Source organism: Xyrauchen texanus, chromosome 44 (assembly GCF_025860055.1).
Source record: "Xyrauchen texanus isolate HMW12.3.18 chromosome 44, RBS_HiC_50CHRs, whole genome shotgun sequence".
Lineage (NCBI taxonomy): Eukaryota > Metazoa > Chordata > Actinopteri > Cypriniformes > Catostomidae > Xyrauchen > Xyrauchen texanus.
Window position 1 is genome coordinate 30,313,777 of NC_068319.1, and position 23,914 is coordinate 30,337,690.

At 39.5% G+C, this 23,914-nt stretch overlaps 1 protein-coding gene across 2 annotated transcripts in view; it reads left to right on the forward strand.

Annotated features, from left to right (window-relative positions):
• The first annotated feature begins 17,346 nt into the window (after positions 1–17,346).
• Positions 17,347–23,914, forward strand: part of LOC127636548 (tyrosine-protein kinase SYK-like) — a 75,639-nt gene continuing 69,071 nt past the window's right edge. For both annotated transcript variants that reach the window (XM_052117144.1, XM_052117145.1), the window contains exon 1: positions 17,347–17,568. The gene's annotated coding sequence lies outside the window, so the exon portion shown is untranslated. The remainder of the gene's footprint in view (positions 17,569–23,914) is intronic.

A 23,914-nucleotide genomic window follows, 5' to 3' on the forward strand; every position in this document is an offset into this window, starting at 1 on the left:
ACCTCATGGGACCGTTTCCTAGGAGTTCTAAACTAAATGAGCATCTCCTTGTGGTAGTAGACTACTGTTCGAAATGGGTAGAGTTGTTCCCTCTGCGTGTGGCCAAAACACCTCAAATCGCTCGTATCTTGGTAGAAAAAATCTTCACCAGGTGGGGGACTCCAATGTACTTGGTATCCGACCGAGGAACCCAGTTCACTTCCCAACTCCTCAGGCTAGTTTGCAAGCAATGGAGTGTCGTTCAAAAATTGACTACCACAGCACATCCTCAAACTAACCTCACTGAAAGAGTCAATCGTACTATCAAGACCATGAGGAACATAGGAACATCCTATGTTTAAGATCACCACCGGCATTGGGACAGATGGTTGGCGGAGTTCCGTTTTGCCATAAACACGGCTTGGCAGGAAGGCACGGGATTTACTCCAGCTGAAGTCGCACTCGGCAGGAAATTGAAAGGACCTCTAGAAAGAGCCACTGAAAGTCCACCAGATCCGGACAGTCCTGCATACCCAGTGTTAGAAAGACAGAAAGACCTGATAAAAACTGTGCAAAGGAACGTGGAGCGAGCTCAGGCAAAACAGAGACGGTATTTCAACCGCCGGAGAAGACCTGTGCATTACCAGGTTCGGGATTTGGTTTGGGTTCGCACTCATCCTTTGTCACGTGCTAGTGATAGCTTTATGGCTAAACTTGCTGTGAAGTGGAAAGGTCCTGCTAGGATTGAGAAACGTCATGGTCCTGTTAATTGTTCTGTGTCATTTTTAGATGATCCCAATCATGTTCATGTACAAAATTTGAAGCCTTTCTATGGGACTGTTGATAATCTTTCTAATTGAGGGAGGGAAGTATGTAACGGTTACAGCCTGTTACAAGGCATACTGTCTTTTCTGGGGGCCTATGTTCATAGCCACTAGGGGTCATGAGTAGCACTCAATGTTTAGTATAAAAAGGGAAAGTAGTAGAAGAATTATTATATCCAGTGTGACTTGCCACATGCTGTTGGCTGCTATTCTTGAAAATCCTGGTTTGGGAAACTGTTTGTTTGCTGCCCAAATGTAAGTGATGTTATTTCATGTTTTGAATTTTTGAATATTTTTGATTTAGTTGACCAGTTTTTTTGTAAATATATTGTTTGTTTATGGATGAGAAGGTGATTTGTTGTATTTCTTTTTCTTGTAGAGGATTTTTTGTGCTGTTATGATTCTCTTGGATTACGTACCAGAGGACTTATTTCCTTGATTCCCTTTGGAGGCAGTAATGCCATTAGCCAAGGAATGAAAAAACCTTTTCTGTCAGAAAGACATCTATAGGATCTCTTAAGAACTATTGACAAGTCTGGTCTCATCCTGAGGAAATGTACTTTTGACGTCTCGTGTACCTACCATAACTCATTCTCCAGAATCCTATTACGATCGCCTACGGTTGCTATTTGGGATTGTTTGCTTGGCTGGTGTTATTGTTTGACATGTGTTTATGTAAATATTGTCTATATACCAATATATGTGTGGAAAGAGTTTCTGATCTTTTGGCTGTTTTTTTTTTCCATTTTTCTTGGTGTGATTCTTGAACTACATTATATCCTTCCCTGAGTATTCTGCAAATATGATCCTCCCTTTATTTTCTGTAACTCATCAGTTCTAAGCAGCTGGGACAGTTATAATATAGTGATGAAAGCCTGGGCTGAGTAGAGTGTAGAAGTCTATGTGTGCTGGGTGTGTTGCGTTATGTTTGAAATTGATTGTATTGTCTGTTTGTATGTGATGTTGGCTTTAACTGTGCTGTGTTTATGTTGGCTGGGTTGTATGCTTTTGCTGATTGTGCTATATTGTGCTGTATATGTAAGCGTACAGTTGAGTGTGCTGTAATATAAAGAAACAGGTGTATTAGGTTCTGTGTTTGATAAATGAAAAATTAATAATGGAAAAATTGTAGTAGAATTTAGAAAAAGCAGTCCAAGAACTAAGAATGTTCCAAGATATTGGCTTTGTTGACTATTTGGGCATCTTAAAAATTGCAGCCGATGTGATCCCAATAAAGAAACACATTTATTAATAAAGAAATAAAAAGCACATGTATCTCTTTCTCTCGCTCAGGCTGAATGTATTGTATGTTGTGACTGAGAGTGGGAGTGAGGGGAGGGGTTAAACAAACAGAGAAATTAATAGTGTGTGTGTGTGTGTGTGTGTGTCTGAGGGGATAATTATGGTTAATTAGATATAGTACAGACAAGAATCTTTTCTCTACAGTGTTTCTCATCTAAGGACAAATGCAGAGACTAACAAAATTTGAGAGAGAAGTAGTTCCCCAAAGACAAGATGAAGCAGAAGGAAAATTAGAAAGAACATTAATAGAAACAAGAGGGATTAGCAATCATTTCTCGAAATAATTTGAATGTGTAGATTGTACAGGAGAAAGAAAGGAATTAACAGAACACAGAGTTATTAAGAAAACTGACTAAGATCATAAACCTGAGGGAAATAGAATTTGAATGGCCTTGGGTGGACTGGCAGGCTCAACTGTAAGATGTCTGTAAGCAGACATCTTACAGTTGAGCCATTGGTAAAGCAGTTGGAGGAGCTTTACATACTGAGCCCTACCCAATTTGGTCAGTTGAGAGTACCCATCAAAAAACAAAAATACCAAACAACTTGGTATATATTCCTTATCTCAAATGTGAAATTACCTATTTCAGAATCTACCCAACAGAGAGACAAGGGAGGAGCAACTGTCTTAAAGAACGTTTTCCTTAATGTCAGTTCAGACATACGACCAGTGCAGTGGGAAAGTAGGGTGTTGTTCAGCAAAAACTGCAATGGAAAAATAGTGCCAGTCTACAAAACACATGGAACAATAGGCAGAGAAACCCAGAACACATATGACATATGTGGGTGGAAATATATGGAGGAAAGTAGAAATAAACAAAATAACATACTTAGCAATCCTCCCTTGTAAATAATAAATGACAATTAGAAATCAACTGCTGTAAATAATGAGTGATTTATGCAAAAACGGAAGAGGTAGGAAGCGAGAAAAAACGGGGAGGCGTATTTTACACAAAGAAGAAAGGGGAGTTCTAATTAACTTCCCTGAGAAACAAATGCCTCATAAAAGTGGGAGTAGATAGAATAAGTGAGATGGAAATAGGGGATGATACACAAGTAAGAAGCAATAAAGAAAGAATGCGGGAGGCCTCAGTCAATGAAAATAGAGGGGAGATAGAAGTAAAAGAACGAAGATGTGAGTGTGCAAAAAAATTGTACACACATCAGGAACAGTTTCAACAGTTAAATGGTGTCAAGACAGATCCTAAAGGGTGCGGTAGAAAGACAAAAAGAAGAATGTGAAGATGTGTCAAGACAGGAAGTTATAAATGAGAGGGATCTGGGAGAAGTGATGCAAGAACTCAAACAGAAAATAGTAGAGGCTGGGGAGCAACTATCAAGAGAAAGAGATGTAGCAATAAGAAAGCTACCATAATTGGAATCTGGAAAAAAAAAACAAGACGTTCAAAAACAAGAACCCACTCAAACAGACCGAAGAGAGAATTTAAACATGTTTCTGGCAAGCTACTTCTTGAAGATGTGCCAGAAGAAAAACTACAATATGACAAGTACTAAAGATAGTATGTACCCAACTAATGAGTGTTCAAGTGATGAATGTTCATCTGAGGAAGAAGATGAAGAACAGGGCTACATGGATCAACCCACAGAAGATCTACCTCTATCTCAAGACATCCAAAACAACTTCCTATCTTAATAAAAGAGATACATGAACAGTATGTGTCATGGGCCAATCAGGACCTCGACGGACTGATATCTTGCCTTCCAGACATACATGAGGGGGCAGGGAAATTTATACGAATGGTGGAGGAAGAAACGATGGGAAAACTCCTAGCTATTGGAGACATCATATCTCTGCTAGCTAAATGTGTGGGGGGAGCTAAGATGAAGGAGATCTTTAGTGCAGTAGGCAGCTCTCCTCTCTAGTAATTTGGGTGCTATTCTTAATAATGATAGTATTTGACTAACTGGGGCCCAGGTCAGGAAGCAGCTAGCTGCCTTGAGATGTCACACAGGTCACATAAACTACAACACATAGAGACAGTATCTCCTAGATATCTCATAGAGACTGTGTCTGTTCCCCGAACTACCAAACACAAAACCCTCACTAAATCATTTAGAAGAAAAATTTATTAAGGTCAAACTTGAACAAAAACAAAAACAAATTAAAGATACACATCATATAAAAAAGGGCTACTTGATTTGATCTCTTTCTACCAAAGCACTAATTGTTAATGAAATGATTACAGATCATAGATTGGATACACTCTGTTTGACTGAAACCTGGCTTAAACCGGATGAATATATTAGTTTAAATGAATCTACTCCCCCAGGTTATTGTTATAAACATGAGACTCGTCTGAAGGGTCGAGGAGGAGGTGTTGCTACAATTTACAGTGAAGTTTTTGGTGTTATTCAGAGGACAGGATATAAATGTAAGTCTTTTGAACTAATCATGCTTAATGTGACACCGTCAGACATAAATAAAAAATCTCTGTCGTCTTTTGTCCTTGCTACAATAGATCACCTTATTCTGATTTCCATGGTGAATTTGCTCATTTTTTATCAGATCTTGTAGTTACTGTAGATAGAGCTTCAACTGTTGGTGACTTCAACATTCACATAGATAACGAAAATAATACATTGCGATTAGCATTTATCGATATTCTCAACTCTCTTGGAGTAAGACAAAAGGTAACAGGACCAACTCATTGCCATAATCATACGCTAGATTTAATTCTGTCATATGGAGTTAATGTTGATAATATAGAAATTCTGCAGCTGAGCGATGACATCTCGGATCATTACCTCGTCACTTGTATGCTGCAATCAGCTAATGTTACTCAATCTACACCACGCCATCGTTCAGCTAGAACTATTCTTTCGACCACTAAAGATAGCTTCACTAATAATCTTACAGATCTATTTCATACACTCAATAAACCCAAAGCCCAGAAGAACTTTATGAAATAACAAAAAATATAAATGCAGTCTTCTCTAGCACTCTTGAAATTTGTCGCCCCACTTCGATTAAAGAAAATTAAAGAAATAAGCACTGCAGCATGGTACAATGATCACACTCAAGAGAGCAGTTCAGAAAATGGAGCGGATGTGTAAAAATACAAAATTAGAAGTATTTCGTGGTGCATGGAAGGATAGTGTCTGTAGCTACAGACAGGCACTAAAAGTTGCCAGGTCAGCATATTTTAGTAAACTCATGGATAATAATCACAATCCTTGGTGTTTATTCAGTACTGTGGCTAAATTGGTTAGGAATAAAGCATCAACAGAACCAGATATTACATTGAAGCACTAGAGTAATGATTTCATTAATTTCTTTACAGATAAAATTGAAATAATCAGAAATATAATTGGAATTATGCAATCATCTGTCATAGCACCTCAGAAAACAGTGTTTAATAATTTTCCTCATGTGCAACTTAATTTGTAAAAACATCAAAAGCCACAACATGTTTGTTAGATCCTACACCAACTAAGCTCTTAAAAGAGGTATCTCCTGTAGTTTCAGAACCTCATCTTAATATTATAAACTCCTCACTATGCTTAGGACATGTTCCAAGAAACTTTAAAATGGCAGTTATCAAATCGCTTATTAAGAAGCCACAACTTGATCCTGGTGAACTGGCTAATTACAGACCGATTTCAAATCTCCCGTTTATGTCAAAAATACTAGAAAAGGTAGTATCCTCACAAATATGTTCATTTCTACAGAGAAATAGTATATACGAAGAATTTCAGTCAGGATTTAAGCCTCATCACAGTACAGAGACTGCACTTATCAGAGTTACAAATGACTTGCTCTTCCGATCGAGGCTGCATTTCTCTTCTAGTGCTTTTAGATCTTAGTGCTGCATTCGACACGATAGATCCCGACATTCTCTTGAATAGGCTAGAGAATTATGTTGGCATTTGTGGAGTTGCATAAGCATGGTTTAAGATCATATTTAGCAGACTGCTACCACTTTGTCTATGTAAATGAGGAATTGTCAAACGAAACAAAAGTAAAATATGGAGTGTCACAGGTATCAGTTTTAGGGGCTCTGCTTTTCTCCATGTATATGCTTCCCCTGGGAGATATTATCAGGAATCGTGGAATAAGTTTCCACTGCAATGCCGAAGATACTCAATTTATATTTCTTCAAAACCTGATGAGATTTCACAATTCTCCAAATTAGCAGTGTGTATCAATGAAATTGATGCTTGCTTCTACCAGATATTTCCTTCAACTCAATCTTATTATCATCTATATCATCTTCAACAGGAAGAACTTAGGTGTTATATTTGATACCAATCTGTCCTTTGAAAATCAAATTACAAATGTTTGTAGAACAGCATTTTTTCACCAAGAAATATTGCTCAATTACGACACATGCTCTCTGTTGCTGATGCCGAAAAACGAATTCATGCATTCATGACCTCAAGATTAGATTATTGTAATGCATTACTGGGAGGATGTCCATCAAGTTCAATAAATAAACTTCAATTGGTTCGAAATGCAGCAGCCAGAATTCTGACGAGAACCAAGAAATATATTAGCCCCATTTTATCATCATTACATTGGCTACCTGTTAAATTTCATATTAATTTTTAAATTCTGTTAACTATGTACAAAGCTTTGAATGGTCTAGCTCCACAGTACTTAAGTGACCTTCTGACATGCTATATTTCATCATGTTCATTACGATCGCATAATTCTAGCCTTTTAATAGTTTATTAGTTAATAGTAATATCAAAATCCACAAAAGGAGGTAGATTCTTTTTATATTTGACACCTAAACTATGGAATAGTCTCCCTAACACTATTTGAGATGCAGACACACTCACTCAGTTTAAGTCTAGAAAAAAGTCTCACCTATTTAGCCAGGTATACACCTCATTTATCCTTCAACTCACAATTAGGCTACTTTACTTAGGTCCGCCGGAACCAAAAACAGTGATCATGATCTATAACTCTGCAATAAATTGAATGGCATCTATGCTAATATTATTTTATTTGTTTCCCTGTCTCAACCTCGGGACTCTATACTGAGGTCAACAGAACTGGCTGGATCCAGCTCTATTCCTGCTTTGTGTTGGACTCCATTGCTATGTGTCAATGTGTGAAAGCAGGGCAGTCTTAAGAGAGAGGGCCCTGAGTCCAACTGATTCTAGCGGCTCAAAGGGAGGTCTCTGGAGGCCCGCGAGGACTACCGAGAGGTCCCAGGAGGGGAACAGGCTTGGCCGGGAGGGATTTAACCTCCGGGCACCTCTTAGGAACCTGATGATTAAGTCGTGCTTACCAAGGGACTTGCTGTCTACTGCGTCATGGTGGGCAGCGATAGCAGCAACATACACCTTCAAGGTGGACGGGGACAGCCTCCCCTCCAACCTCTCCTGCAGAAATAGGAGCACTGACCTAACTGCGCACCTCTGTGGGGACAGTCGTGGGGCTGAAGGCGGACCTGTGAGAACGGCATTTGCGGGCCAGATGACCCAGAGGCAAAGTAAATATTTTATTGAGAATTTGGGTACCGCTGCCCAGGGGAGCAGCAAATGAAATATATTCAAAAGAAAATTCTCCTCCCAGCCCTCCACCGGGGGACGGAGCGGCTTTACCATCTCCGGAGCTAATGTCTTGGGCTCTGGGTCGTCCATCTCAGGAGCGCCTGGGAGCCTTCTGGGTCCTCGAGCGGGTCCGTGAGACGAGTGGGCTGAGAGCTGGGCCCAGGTTGAGGCGGAGCAGCGGAGCAGTTTCCTCGCAGGGGGACGCCTTCGGCGAGCAGACGGGGCATGGCTTGAGGCGGCAGGTTTTTTGTGGCGGGGCAGGATGTGAGAGATCACCTCCGTCTGTTTCTTCACCGCGGAGAACTGCTGGGTAATGTCCTCGACGGTGACGAGAGGTGAAAGGCGCTCTCCACAGCGACGTCAGCTCATCATTCACCTCCGGGAAAAACGGGACTGGGGGGGCCATGGACGTGAGCGGTGCCCAGGCCCGGGAATGCATGTCGGACATCTGAGTGTCAGCCTCAGCCTGGCCGTGCTGGCCCGAAGGCGGCAGCCCAGGGGAGTCATCCGCGTCAGACGCCGCGCTCTCCAAAGCAGCGGCGAGCTCATCTGCTTCGAGCTCTAGAGGATAGGCAGGCTGGCTGTGAGGCGAGCCGCTGTTTTCTCGAGCATGGACAGGAGTCAACGAGCGTGCCGGGGAACGGGTGGTCCGCGGGTCTCTGGTACCTGATGGAGCCGCACCCGCTGCCATCCCCAGATCGCTTCCAGCGCCACTCGCACCCCCGTCCTCAATCCCGTTGGAAGAAGGAGCAATGCGAGGGGCGGCTGGAGTGGCTCGTTCTCGGTTGAAAACGAGCCGCGACCGCAACGTTGTCATGGTCATGTTCTCGCAGTGAGAACATGAGCCATCCACAAACGCAGCCTCGGTGTGATCGCTACCCAGACAGGAACTACACAGCGGCGGAACGGCATCTTTATAAAGACAAGTCCTTAAAAGGACGTTCAACGCTCGCTGTGTATGCTCTTTTAGAGGAAATCACTCTTTTAATAACTTTCTTAAGAGTTTGTTTTCTGTGCTGTCTAAGCACCCAGGGGCAATTGCACTGCTGTGCAGGAAGGAGAAATCACCGCTGTACTGCGCCGTCAATCCAACAGTATGCAGAGTGTCACAGGAATACGGGAACTGGTGTGATCTTCACACGAACAGCATGCACAACCATCGGTTCCGAAGCAAATTTCTGAATGAACTCTAGTATTTGCTTCGCCTTTATACCCATACGTCCGGGGGCGGGGTATGCAAATACTAGCTGCCAACTTCTCATTGGCCTTTTTTCATAGATCAGAGGTATATTCGGTGCTCAAGAGAGACCCCTAGTGTCGCTTCTCTGACACAATGTGGAGAGAGCGATAGAAGGAGAGCCACATACTGTAGCTCTAACATATAGATTTTCTCATTGATTGTTTTGTAGACTCAGCTTGGAATGTCTCTTTGGCACTGTTGAGATGAGTCAGCAGAGTGGTATAGTGGTTAATGCATTGGGATATGGTTCAAAAGTTTATTAAGTTTAAGTTAAGAACAGTTGCTTTCTATTGTTCTTGAGATTTTTATATTGTTCTCAATGAACAGTTGAAGGACTTTTCCCCAATAAAATTTTGATTTTATCTTTTTTTTTTATTACATGAATAAGATTGGTATGTCCCTTTTGTGACTGCCAATGTTGTGGCTATGTGGTGCAGTGGTCTGTGCCCTGTGGAACAGAAAGGTGTATTTTTGAATCCATCCTGAGGTGACTTGTAATGTTGTGTTTTTGAGGTGTATGGCATATGCACTCGATGACACTCTATTTCGATGCTTGCCCTGTAATTGCTGCTTTCAGCTATATTTATTATTATTATTCTGGCTGGGAGTCTATGGGAGCCCTATGAACCATACATAGGAAAATGATCATATCTGGCACAATGAAAGGGGTGGGCATGAATAGCACCCAGACAAAATTTGGGGTCACTAGGACACACAATATAGTGCCACCTTCAGTTCAAAAATTCCCTTTTGATCTTTTGAACCATTTGTCCTAGAAACAAAATTATTTTTGCATCTGATTACTCTTCTCCTGATGATGGACACCTTATATAAAAACTCCACCATTGCAGGGATAAGGTATACTAACTGTTGCAGTGTATGGTGCAAAACTGATTTTCTAACTGTTTTTGTCTATTTATATACTTTACAGAATTCGTTAATACAGAAAATGACTGTAAATGTGAAATGGCCACAATGTTTTGGCACAAACTTGCTTTATGATGTACATTTGAATATCTCTTATGCTCTTTACTGTCAGTTGTTGATAAAAAAAGAAACATTAATATCAATAACATATTGTAAATTGCAGAACCGGCAAAGAAACACACCCTGCAGTCGACCTTTATACCTCGGAGGCTTGATTAGTCTAATACGGGACCAGGTGTGTATGATCACGACCCGGCCCTGCCCTCCGCCCTGCCACACTCGTCTATGGCTTCACATTTCTAAAACTGTCCCTTTCCTTGCTCACTTTCCATAGCATCCTGTCAGCTCCCTCCCAGGATACAAGGAAAAGATGCAAGGAAAGGAAATGATGATGGAGAAATCCAAGTAAAATGTATTTGTTACATTAAATGTCCCACTTATTCAAGCATCATTTCGCCTTTGTGCAGCTGCATTATCTCTGAACGCTTGCTATTATTTTGTTCAAATTTCATTAATTGACATACACAGATGAGACAAGACATTATGATTCAACATTCAAAATTCCACATTTAATGATATTTTGAACATTATAATATGCTGTTGGTCCTCTGCTTGCCGCCGAAACAGCTCCCACCTGCCGAGGCACAGCTCCCACCTACCGAGGCATGGACATTAGCAGCAGATCCTTCAAGTTCTCTTGTTGGTTCAGCACATCCCACACATTCTCAATCAGACTGAGATCTGGGGTATTTGGAGGCCAGGGCAACACCTTGGACTCTGCACTCTTGCACTCTGACTGGTCTGCAGATATGCAGCCCTATTTCCAGCATGGTACGATGCACTGTGTGTTGTGACACATTCCTACCATAACCATCATTACAATTTTCTGTGACTTGTGCCTCAGTAGACCTTCTGTCGGTTTGGACCAGACGGGATATCCTCCGTTACCTTCACGCATCGATGAGCCTTGGGTGCCCAACACCCTGTCGCCGGTTTGTGGTTTGTCCTTCCTCTGACAACTGTCGGTAGGTACTCACCACTGCTGACCAGGAGCACCCCACAAGACTTGCCATTTCAGAGATACTCTGACCCAGTCATCTGGCCATAACAATTTGGCCCTTGTCAAAGTCTTACTCCTGCCCATTTCTCCTGCACTTAACACATTGACTACGACAGGGGTCACCAACACGGTGCCCGCGGGCACCAGGTCGCCCCCAAAGACCACATGAGTCGCCCGCAGGCCTGTTCTAAAAATAGCACAACTCAGCTGCATATAAAATTATATTTTATTCTGTTGCTATTCATTTTTGTTTTAATCACACTTGCATTTATATAGATTTAAAAAATGAAAATATCTTAAAAATATGTTTCTTATACATGAAGTTTAGATAAGTTTAGGTGAACTCTGACGTACTCCAGTTCGGTCAGTATTGTGCGTGTGACAAAACAGTGCTCGTGGAGAGTAGGCTAAGCTAGAGGGTGCAGCGAAGATTGGCGCTGAACGTAGATTCTTACCCCAAAAACATGGCAGAAAAAAGAAAGAAAACGTATCACTTTCACAATGAATGGGAGTCGGGAGTTCTTTTTTACGACTGTGAAAGAAACCTGCGTGTGTCTTATATGCGGAGCGACTGTGGCAACGGCAAAGCGGCACAATGTGGAGAGACACTTTACTACGAATCACAAAAACTACCCACCGGGAAGCGCACTACGGGTAGAAAAAGCCCTTGAGCTAAAGACAGCTTTGGGTAAGCAACAAGCTTTTTTCACAAGGCCGGCGAAAAAGTCACAAAAAGCAACCGAAGCCTCTTTTAGAGCTACGCATTTCCTGATCAAAAAGAAGAAGGCATTTTCAGACGTTGAAGTTGTCAAAGAAGCAATGATGATAATTGCTAACACTGTACTTAAAGACGAGAAATATGGAAGCGATGTAATCGCCACTCTCTCCGACGTCCAACTGGGGGCATCTACGATGGCTAGACGAGTGTCAGCTTTGTCCAGTAACTTGGTCGATCAGCTGGACCGGGATCTGGCGAGGTGCAGGTGGTTTAGCATCCAGTGCGACGAGTCCGTGGACAGCACAGCGCAGCTGATGGTTTTTATCGGGATGGTGTTTGAAGATTTCTCCACAAGAGAAGAACTCCTAACACTACTGCCCATAAAGACAACTACGAGGGGAGTTGACATTTATAACACAGTGAAGGAGTTTTTCGTGCAGAAAAAGGTACCATTGGAAAAGCTGGTAGCGGTGACCACAGATGGGGCTCCTGCTATGATTGGCCGACATGCAGGTTTCATTGCTCACTGTAAAGGTGACCCAGACTTCCCAAAATTTCTGCATTACCACTGCATCATTCACCAGCAGGCATTGTGTGCCAAAGTGATCGGCTCTGGGCACGTGATGACTCCCGTTGTGAAAATCATAAACAATATCCGCTCCAAAGCGCAGGATTTTCAAAGTGCTATTGGAGGAGATGGCAGCTGAATATGGTGACCTGCTACTACACACAGAAATCAGATGGCTCAGCAGAGGACGAGTTTTACTTCGTTTTTTGTCACTTTTGGATGAAATCAAAGAGTTTATGCAGTCCAAAGGCAAAGACGTCTCACTGCTAGAGGACACAGAGTGGACACTTGACATTGCATTTTTGACGGACATAAATGGGAAACTAAACCAATTAAACTGCGAGCTGCAAGGTAAAGGCAAGACTGTTGTTAATATGATAAGTGCTTTAAATGCATTTAAAGCCAAAATGAACATTTTCTCTGTGGATCTACAGAGAAAAAGGTGCTGCACTTTCCCTCTGTGCAGTCAGTGCTGAAAGACAATGCTTCTGCATCTGATACATTTGACAAAGTTGCAGACAAGTACTATGAAGTCATAAACAGACTTGGGCAAGAGTTTGAGAATAGGTTTTGTGACCTAGATCAGCTTGAGCCATGTGTATAATTCATTTCCAATCCTTTCATGAATGTGGACACAACAAGCTTTGCTGAGCAACTAAGTACAACGTTCAACTTGGATGCTGGACAGGTGGAGATTGAAATCATAACATTGCAAAATGACCTCCACCTCAAAGCCTACCAGGCTGCACCAAACTTTTGGTGCCTAGTTGACACAGTGGTGTGTGTGTGTACAGCAGCTATGAAGGTTGCCAGCCTGTTTGGTTCTACCTATCTATGTGAATCAGCATTTTCTGACATGAACTTCATCAAGAACAAACACAGAACACGCCTCACTGATGCACATCAAAAGAGTTACTCACAGATGCAGTGTCAAGTTACACACCAGATTACAATACAATGGTAAACAGCATGCAATGCCAGTCTTCCCACTAACAAAGAAAATTATACCAGATGTCAGTGGCAACATGTCAGTGCTATGGCAAAGTTTAATTAAAATATTGAAGAATTGTTCAATTTAAAATGTGTGTTCATGACATGTAACAGTTATTATTTTATTAAAAATACAGCAGATTTGGTCATTAGTTCAAAATGTGACAAGATTTATTTAAAAATATTTAAGATTTTTCACTACATTACAGACATTACAATGTACATAATTGATAACTTTTTGAAACATGGTTCATGATTTGTTTAAAAGGTTTGTCAGTGGCTAGTGAAAATGGGACATTTTTCCTAAGAAATGTAATGTAAGTGATCATCTGAACATTTTACAATTACTGAGATAAATAGAAATAAAGTGCTGAATATTGATATCTGTTATGATACTCTGATAACGTGATCAGAGTCTTTACATTATTAATAATGTATAAGGCAAACTAAGCAAATTTGTTATTTCAGAAGAGTGTATCAAACTGGTAGCCCTTCGTATGACTCAGTACCCATGAAGTAGCTCTCAGTATCAAAAAGGTTGGTGACCCCTGGGCTACGAGAACTTATTGTTCATTTCCAACCCAGACCTTGACATGTGTCCTTGTTAGGAGATGATCAACGATATTCGCTTCACCTGTGATTGGTCATAATGTTTCATCAGTGTATTAAGAATAAATACTAATAATTCAAGATGCACTGTTGAAGTATGTGACAATTACAATTCATTAAAACAGCAGTGAAACATGATTTAGAACTAATGTGAAGGGGGAGGAGAATTTATGCGTGCGTCAGGTGCTTTGACAAAAATTCTAATCCACCTGTGCATCCTCTCTCTCAAGCCTCCTCATAAAGCTTCCTCTGTCCTAGTTTCAATTGATTTTCATATAAACATGTGCTAGATTAATGTCTTTTTGCAGCGTTTGCTCTGTTTTTAGATGCTGTAAAAGAACTTCAACTGTAAAAAATGCATCTCGAGACTCCTGAGTTCTACCTCATTCACTGCACTGCATCTAGCTTTTTTTAAGTGCAAGAACACATTTGGTCTGAACCAAGGTAAGAAATGAACAAGGACTCAGGGCAAAAATGCCACTGATGGTGACAAAAATTACCCCGAAATTGAAAACATGAGGGCTGAGAATAAAAAGAATAAAAGTGTTATTTTTATTTGTAAAATGTAAAATGCCCCTAAAAAACTCCAGAGGGGCAACTAAGTTACTAAAACTTCATTTCTTAAACTAGACTAAAAAGCTTCTTTTAGATATTCTTTAGCCAATAGTTACATAAATGCTGTACATACTCAAAATAATAATAATAATAATAAAACAATGCTACTCTAAAAGTCATCAGAATTGAATGCTTAAGGTTTATTTATTTTCTTTGCAACAAAAGCCTCCGATACCCTACGATAAGGGTACACTTAATTGCTTTGTCAGATTTCTGTGAGTGGCCTGAGATGAAATCCTACAGGCACCTATGGATGGGGCTATGCCATAATTATGCCAGATTATTATGGAACACATTTTGGTAAAGGAAAATGGGAAATATATATTTTTTAAATATAATAAAATAACAATTAATAAAATATGTTGATTTATGCATGTTAAAAAGCACAAAAATTACATTTGCAATATTTTACGTTACTTTTCACACTTTAAGAAGCCTCCTGTATTATGGAAATAAGCTGCAAAAGCTTGACTGCCCATATTATAAGAGACTTATTGAAAGAACAAGCACAATGTCACTCAAATGTATCTGTTAAACCCAAAGGAGAAATTGAGGGTAAGCTTGTTTTAAAAAGATGCTTTCTCTGCAGGGAACCGTGGTGTGCAACTGATTCTCTGATAAGCCTCTACCAATTAGTTACTGTTCCTAATGTTTTTGAGTACTTGTTATGTTGCCGACAAACATTGAGAGAGAAGCGCTTGGATTAAATAAATTACTTTAAGATCTGAATTAACCATTCAATTATATGTCGTAAAACAGCTGTGGTAACTCCATTATTTAAAGCAGGTGATAGATTACAAGTATGTAATTATAGACCTATCAGTATTCTTCCAATAATTTCAAAAGTATTGGAAAAATGGATTGTTGGGCAACTTGTAGAGCATCTAAAAAAATGCTAATTTATCACATCCAATGCAATTTGGTTTTTGAATGAATTATTCTACAGAAACTGCTTGTACCTTATAGAAAATATTAAGACTAATTTAGATAAAGGCGGGACAGTGGGAGCAGTGTTTTTAGATCTGCGTAAGGCCTTTGATACAGTTAACCATGCCATACTTCTTACTAAATTGTTTAATTATGGATTATCTTCTAGTGTGTTAAATCGTATCTGATGGAACGTACTCAGTGTGTTAAGGTTAACAATACATTATCTCAATTTAAATCATGTAATCTGGGAGTCCCTCAAGGATCAATAATACTGGGGCCATTGTTATTTAGTCTGTATATAAATGATCTTCCATCTGTGTGTGATGATGATGTAGGTATTTTGATGTATGCAGATGATACTGTCATATATGCACATGGTAGTAATGCTGATCAAGTAGCAGCAAAGCTCTCATGTATCATGCAAAAAGTTTTAATTTGGCTTAAATCTTCAGATCTTACATTAAATACTCAAAAAACTGTAACCATATATTTTAATAAGACGAGTAAACCTAGAGCTTTTCTGTATGTTTATGTTGATGGCCAGAAGTTAAACAATGTACAAGAAGTTAAATATTTAGGGGTTATTCTGGATTCAACTCTTTCTTTTAAAAAACATGTAAAAAAAATTACTAATACATTGAAATATAATATAGCGATGTTTAGACACATTAGAAATTCTCTTAATTACGAGGCATCATGGGTTTATTTGAATGCAATTATATTTTCTCATATTAAATACTGTATTTCTTGTTGGTCGCAAGCCAACTATAAAGCCAATTATATCACTTTATAAACAGGCCATAAAAGTATTAGATAGGAGATCTTTGCAGTATCATCATTGCGGTATATTGAATAAATACAGGTTATTAAGCTTTGAAAATGTAATTATTTTTTCAAATATAAGGTTTGTTTTTATAATAGTTAATAACATTGCTCCTCCCCCCCTTTAAAAAGATTTGTACATCTTTGTTCAGAACAGATGACAAGGGTTTCTAGATCTACTGCACGGAGAGATTGCAGAATTCCTAAAAGAATATAATGAGCATTTGCACAATCTGCCTTTTCATACAAGGCAATTAAAAATGGAATAAACTACCTGATGATCTTAAAATTTCTTTAGATTTTTATACATTCTCCAGAAATGTTAAAAATTGGCTTTTGGGAATTCAAACCTGTCATCATTAATTTTGTACAATGTTAGAATTTTATTGTTGATATATACGTATGTGTGTGTTTATGTGCATATTTTTGTTGTGTTTTATGTTTATATTCTTTTATCTACCTGCCCAGGGACTGCAGATGGAAATTAGCTAGTAGCTACATCTGGTGCAAAGCATCTCTTCTCTTGTGAGACAATTTTTTGTGGGCAACCGGAATTGGTGTGTAATAACAACTATTACACAATTACTGTGATAAACCGTTTGGTCCCTGGTTTCAATAAACATTTTTTTAAATAATAACAAATTATTATTACCGGTCACCAGCAAATAAAAATATTGTTTTCACTCCAGAACACTTGAAAGAGCCATTCCATTTTTGTTTCGCTCTGCAAAAAAAATCCTTCTTTTTTTTCATTTTTTCATTCCTTCCTTGAACCGTTTCTAATTCCTTGGTGGAAATAATTATATTCATTTAGAGGAAAGTTTAGTAGAGAATTGTGTTTTATGGAAGTTTAATTTCTGAAAGTCAAAAAAGGTTTACAAAGCCATAAGTGCCAATAACTACAACACCACAAACTTGTCTTAATTAATACAAACCTCTTAATTTCAGACATGTAATCAGTTTTGTTTCATTAAATTTTCTTTCAGTATATTGTTATACTGTATGATGTTTATGTTGTGTATATTCCTGTTTGTTAAGCGCAAGCTCTAACTAAGACTGATGCTTTTAGCAAGAAGCCATACTTCAACGCATTGGACCAAATATTCTATTAAGTGTTTTTGTTCTCAGATAGAGGGGGGAAGTCAAATATAGAACAGAAAACAACACTAGTGAAGGAAGTAGGCAAGTTTCTCAAAATGAGGAAGCTTGCAAATAGTTCCATATAGTTTTAAGGTTTGTGTCAGTGCATTGACAGCAGCACAAAAGTTAAAACATATCGAGTTTTAGTACATCAGCATATGCACAGTTTCAGCACTTAAAAGTGACATTTAGAAGAGTGTTCTAGCTTTTTTCAAACTATCCACTGAGTTTTTGGCCATACCACATCCTGTTCAGCTAGACACCATTTTAACATGGTATGCGGTTGCTGTCTGAAGTGAGGCGAGTTGAACATTTCCTAAAGTAAGAATGTATCTATTTTCTACATTTAATATTTGTTGAAAAGAAGTCAAATGTGTTAATCATTTAAAAAGAAATTCCTGTGATATTCTTTGAAGATATTCACTATGGGATGGGCAGTTAATTGATGACTATATTGATCTTTAAAAAGAAATAAAAAGAAGCAAAATAAAAAATCAATTATTAAATTATATATGAACTGTACAATTATACATGAAATAAACATAATATTAATTATAATCTAATTTATAATATAGATAATTATAATATTATATTTGATACATCTATTAATATGAAACCATGCAAATGTATGAAAAAGTTTATGTGAAATATGTAAAATTATCTGTATAATTTCTCCTAACAGCACTTTGTTGTGGCATTATCTGATTGCTGATTATGTTGTCACTTTGAAGTAAATGTTAAAAAGCTGTTTGAGAAAGCCAGATCTTTCAGATGTTATAGTCTTTTTGTGGACTCATTATTCTTTTTAAAAGGAAAATATTGCGTTTTTTGATTATTTATTAAATGTATTGATATTTTTATTTTATTTTTACATTCAAAATGCATTATGTGCTTTAATAAGCATATAATGTTAATGCATCCTAGACAAAGATTTAGATATATAAAGAGATTTAAGATCTAGATATTTCATGTATGTTCTGCTGCATGTTAGATTTTAAGCAAAGACAAAAATCAGCAGGTGCCACATAGGCATTCATTTCTGCTGTAAATGTGTGTTGTAAAGTATTTATATATTTGTATAAGAAATATATAAATATATATATATATATATTTGTTTCAATATATTTATATATAATATATAATATATATATATATATATATATATATATATATATATATATATATATATATATATATATATATATATATATATATAATATATAATATATATATATTTGTTTCAATATATTTCTTATAACACAACACACATTTACAGCAGAAATCAATGCCTATGTGGCACCTGCTGATTTATAGTCTTTGCTTAAAATCTAACATGCAGCAGAACATACATGAAATATCTAGATCTTAAATCTCTTTATATATCTAAATCTTTGTCTAGGATGCATTAACATTATATGCTTATTAAAGCATGTAATGCATTTTGTAATATCCCACTAAAAATGTCATAGAGCTATCTTGTAGAACTGGTAAAAATCACAAAATACATAATTTCGAATTTACACATCTGACCGGTGGCACACGTCTAGATAGCATTAATGCACATTAAAGTCTGTTTGTTGTAGTTGCTTTGTTTTTAATGATTGATTTTTGATGCTTTTCACATAAAGCAGCAACCACATTTTCCATTACAAACATCACATTTTACTACAAAAACAATGACCTTTTCTTGCTCAACCAATCTGGTCTCTTCTTTATGGAATCTTTTGTGGTCAAATCTGCTTTTGACCATCAAGGCAACTACTATAGACTGCCTCTCATAAATCAACATGAAATCATGAGATTCTCTGTGTGTGTGTGCGCGCGTGTGTGTTTGAGCGTGTATTTATCAATTTGTGGGGACCAAATGTACTCATAAGGATAGTAAAACCCAAACTTTTTGACCGTGTTGGGACAAAAATGTCCCCATGAGGAAAACAGCTTATAAATCATACTAAATTATGTTTTTTGAAAATGTAAAAATGCAGAAAGTTTTCTGTGAGGGTTAGGTTTAGGGGAAGGGTTAGGGGATAGAATATATAGTTTGTAAAGTATAAAAACCATTATGTCTATCGAAAGTCCCCATAAAACATGGAAACACAACGTGTGTGTGTGTGTGTGTGTGTGTGTGTGTGTGCAGGTAAAATGGTCAAATAATGTGTTTTCTGTTTGCTTCATTTCAAGAGCTGTTTCATACTAAATGTATATATTTAAACTATTTAAACTGTGGACAGGTGATCAAATTATTGTATGAAAATATTATGCATGTAGTCAAAAAGTGTGCTTAATAATTTTTTTATTTTATTGTTTTATTTTATAAATGTTGGTTATGACCCTAACACTGTCACATACTAATCTGTGGTTTATGAACCATGAACTCTATCATTGCCAGATTCTGAAGTGACAGTAGTTTATCCTCGACATCATTGTGTGAGTGGATGCATCTGTTTGTATTAGTTAAAGTGCTTGAAATTCCCCTTGAACACATTTTGTGAGTGTGCTTAAGCTGTAGAAGAGTCTGAACCTTATTGCAAAATAGTTGAATACTTCCTCTTTCTGCATATTTCTCAGTGGTGTGTTTTCTTGTTGCCATTTCAAGTGTTTTGCTTCTTTCTAAAAATAAGTTGCTACAACACAATATACATACATTCTTCTAATTTCTTTTGTGTGTGGGAAAAGAAAAAGTGGGAAAAACAAATAATAATATATAACAAGATAATAAATAAATACATTTAAGATTTAGGTTTTAATTTCTCCAAACGCTTAATATAACTGTCAAAAAATGGTCCATTTAAAACAACAATTGGATGTCTTAAGGATATGGATTGAACATTTGCTTGAAAAAGTTATCTTAAAATTAGAAGGAATGAATAGATAGATTAATCTGAGGGAAGCAAGACCACATAGTATTAGCTAAAGTTGGCACAGAGTAACTTTAGACCAGCTGTTAACAGATTACAACATGTTCGCTGCATCACGCAGACAAAAGTGTTTACCAAAAACAAATTCATCAATAAATAATACACAAAGAGAGTTATATTCCTGCAGTATTTCATTGAAATTTATTGTAAAACTACAGATAGAAATAAGGTAAGAAATTTTGTGCTGTATTATGAATATTGTCACAGGAATAAGAGTTCCTCAATGAGTATTCACAATAAAGCATTACCTTGAGTGCCTTATTGCTTTTATAAAAGTTTCTAAGGACATACATTTTCATGTACACATTATTTTATTAAGCAGTGTCATTCAAGAAGTGCCATTCTGTGCAGTGCTGCACAGTGACATCACATAACAGTAGCAGGTGTTTCATGTCATAGTTGTTACAAAAGGCTCATTTGAGATGCCAAACGCCTCGCCTTGAAAGTAGATGAGAGTAGGTGTCTGCAGTCAGGGGAGGAGTGAAATAAGTGCTGTCAAGTCGGACAGATCTAACTTCTTATTGGGGATCAGCCACCTACAGTACAATATTAAAGGCAGATATCACATGTGTTGCGTTCATGTGCTTTGTTGCTAATAAAGTGGATGCATTTTCTGTTGCTTTTACATTAAAATAAATATGAAGAGCAAGTCACCTGGTATTTAAACTTTACCTGTTTAATTAATTCCTGTGTCTTTGTCAGCAAGTCGTTTCCCATCGTAATTGCAGTTTGCGCTGCTGGCTGTAAAACGTCTCGGGTTACATGTGTAACCCTTGTTCCCTGAAAAAAGCGGAACGAGATGCTGAGCTTTTGCTAAGCACTACGGGGAACACATCTCAGTGTGACCAGCTGTGAATATGTATGCAACACGTCAATGAACATTGACTGGAATTTATAGCCTCTGCCGATGTAATCATTGGGCGCACCTGGCGCAGTGGCTATAAATAGATGCGCCACCGGTGCATCATCAGATATTTCGTCTGAAGAGCAGTCCTGGGATGTCCCAGTGCGGCAAAGAAGCGCAGCATCTCGTTCCGCTTTTTTCAGGGAACAAGGGTTACACATGTAACCCGAGACGTTCCCTTTACAAAAAGCTTCACTTTGATGCTGCGCTTTTGCTAAGCGCTACGGGGAATGCAATACCCACACCGCCGCACTGGGGCTGTCCAGACCCCTATGATTGTGGTGTGCTCACAAGAACGCAAGAGGTCTCAGACATGAGCTTGAGATGTCGACTCAAGGGCGTAAGAGCCAGGAGTAGCATAAACATCTAAACCATAAAATCTGATTAATGTGTGCGGAGAGGACCAACCTGCCGCACCACAAACTTGTTCGGTGTCAACTCAAGGGCGTAAGAACCCAGAGTGGCAAGAACATCCAAACTATAAAAGTTTAATGAATGTGCGCGGAGGGGACCAACCTGCCGCACCACAAACTTGCTGCAGAGGGAGACCTCTATCCAAGGCTTTAGAGGAGGAGAGCCCTCTGGTAGAGTGCACCCTAAAACCTACTGGCAAAGCTTGACCGCGCGCCTCGTAGGCCCGGGCAGTAAGGTCCCTCACCCAAAGTGACAACACGGTCACGGCTTCAAAGTGAAGAACTGCTGCCCTGACTTTACGCCACTAGCAAATGCGGTGGACATAATTCTGAAGGGCACAGACTGGACAAAGTCTGAGTAGTCTTTAGCTGCAAACGGCAGGGAACAGAAGGCTTAGAGAATGACTGGCCAAGGGTCGCGAAAGGCACCTTGGGCAGGTAGTCAGGGTGAGGGTGCAAAGAATGCTTTTGGGCCTACCTGGGGCAACTCAAAACAGGCCGGCAAAAGAGACAGAGCCTGTAGGTACCCAAGTCTCCTTAGAGATGTAATTGCCATATAAAAAAAAATCTTGAGAGTCAGAAGTCTACCAAACGCTGACTCTAGAGGTTTTAAAAAGGGGGGTCTTACCCTATGAAGAGGTCCTAGCAAGGATGCCCACCCGCCCACCAAGGCATGGCAAACCGAAGTGGAGGCCACATAGAACCTGGCAGTGGTGAGGCAAGTGCCCGCTGACAGTTCTTTCTACAGAGACTCCAAAACTGAAGCAAACTGGCAGTTAGGTGGTTCTGTAATATGAACTTATTAGAAGGAAACGCATGCAGGCACATTAGTGGGGGGTTATTGACTCAGGGAGAAGTAGAGGAGACATTGCGCTATCAACATAGGCGAAGAGGTCCTCTTCTGCCATGTAAAATCTACCCAGATCAGTTCCAAGTGGAGGGAGCCCTAGCACTTGAAATGGTCTCGATAACCTCAGGAGAAAGCCCTGCAAACCTCAGTTGGTACCCTACAGGGGCCAAGCATGAAAGGTTTCACAATTCGGGCCGGGGATGAATATGTCCCCTGAGCCTGAGAAAGAAGGTCCTCCCTGTTCGGAATCGACCAAGGCGAACCGTAGAGGAGAGATATTAACACCGAGAACCATATCCTGTTCGGCCAGCGCAGCGCCATAAGTAGGAGGCAAGACCCTTGCTGGTGAACATTGGCCAAGACTCCTGGGAGCAGAGAAACCGGGGAAAGAAACGCATTCAGACGCGCTGTGGGTCATGTATGTGACTTAACTTCCAGACCCAAGGGGGGGCTGGGTGACTCAGCGAGAAGTAGAGGAGACATTGCGCTATTCATAGAGGTGAAGAGGTCCTCTTCTGCCCTAAGATCTCACCCAAACTTGTTCCAAGTGGAAAAAGCCCGGCATTTAAAATGGTCTCGATAACCTCAGGAGAAAGCCCCGTGTCCTTCAGTTGGTACCCTTACGGGCCGAACATGAAAGATTCCACAATTCGGGGCATGGATGAAATATTGCCCTGTGCCTGAGATAGAGGATCCTTCCTGTTCAGAATCGCCAAGGCGAGCCATCGAGGGAAGAGATTAGCTCCGAGAACCAGGCCCTGTTCGGCCAGCGCGGTGCTATCAGTAAGAAGCAAAAAACCCTTGCTGGCGAACTCTGGCCAACTACTACCTTAGGGTGGAGTTTTCACTCCCCTGTTGATATTTTCTATGTAGACAGTAAATCTGCTCCCACATCCAGGGATATAACTGCCCTGTGTGACAGGAGCTTACCCTGGCCCCTAAGGAGAATCCGACGCGTCAGAAATACAGCTGACAAGAACGTGGATTTCCCTGATGATTTATGTGAGAGGCTACCGCTGTATTGCCCACCCACACAAAGACATGGCAGCCTCAGGAGGAAGTATTTTAGGGCCAGAAATACAGCCATCAACTCGAGACAGTGACTGTGACAACCGAGCTGATGACCCTCCTATCCCCTTAAGATGGACGACCACTTAAGGCCGCTACCCAGCCCGTCAGGGAGGCGTCTGTCGTTAGCAGCCTGCGACAACAAGACACACCTAGAGTGGGACCCAAGGTAGAAAACCGGGGTCTGAACCACATAGAAAGGGAACGAAGCCCGAGGCGTGTAACCCTTATTAGCCTAGGGGGTTTGGCCCTTGGAAGAAATCCCCTGGCTTTGAACCACAACAAAAACGGTCTTATGCAGAAGGTCCAGAGGGATCACAGAGGACGCAGTCGCCTTGAGACCTAGTAGAACCTTGACCTAGCCTGACTTTGCTCAGGGTATACTGAATGGACTCGATTCTAGTGGGAGACAGTTGTGCCTGCATAGTGATCGAACATCATACCCAATGGACAGTGTTCTGAGTGGGAGAGAGGACGCTTTTCATGGCGTTGAGCCTCTACCCCATAGAAACTA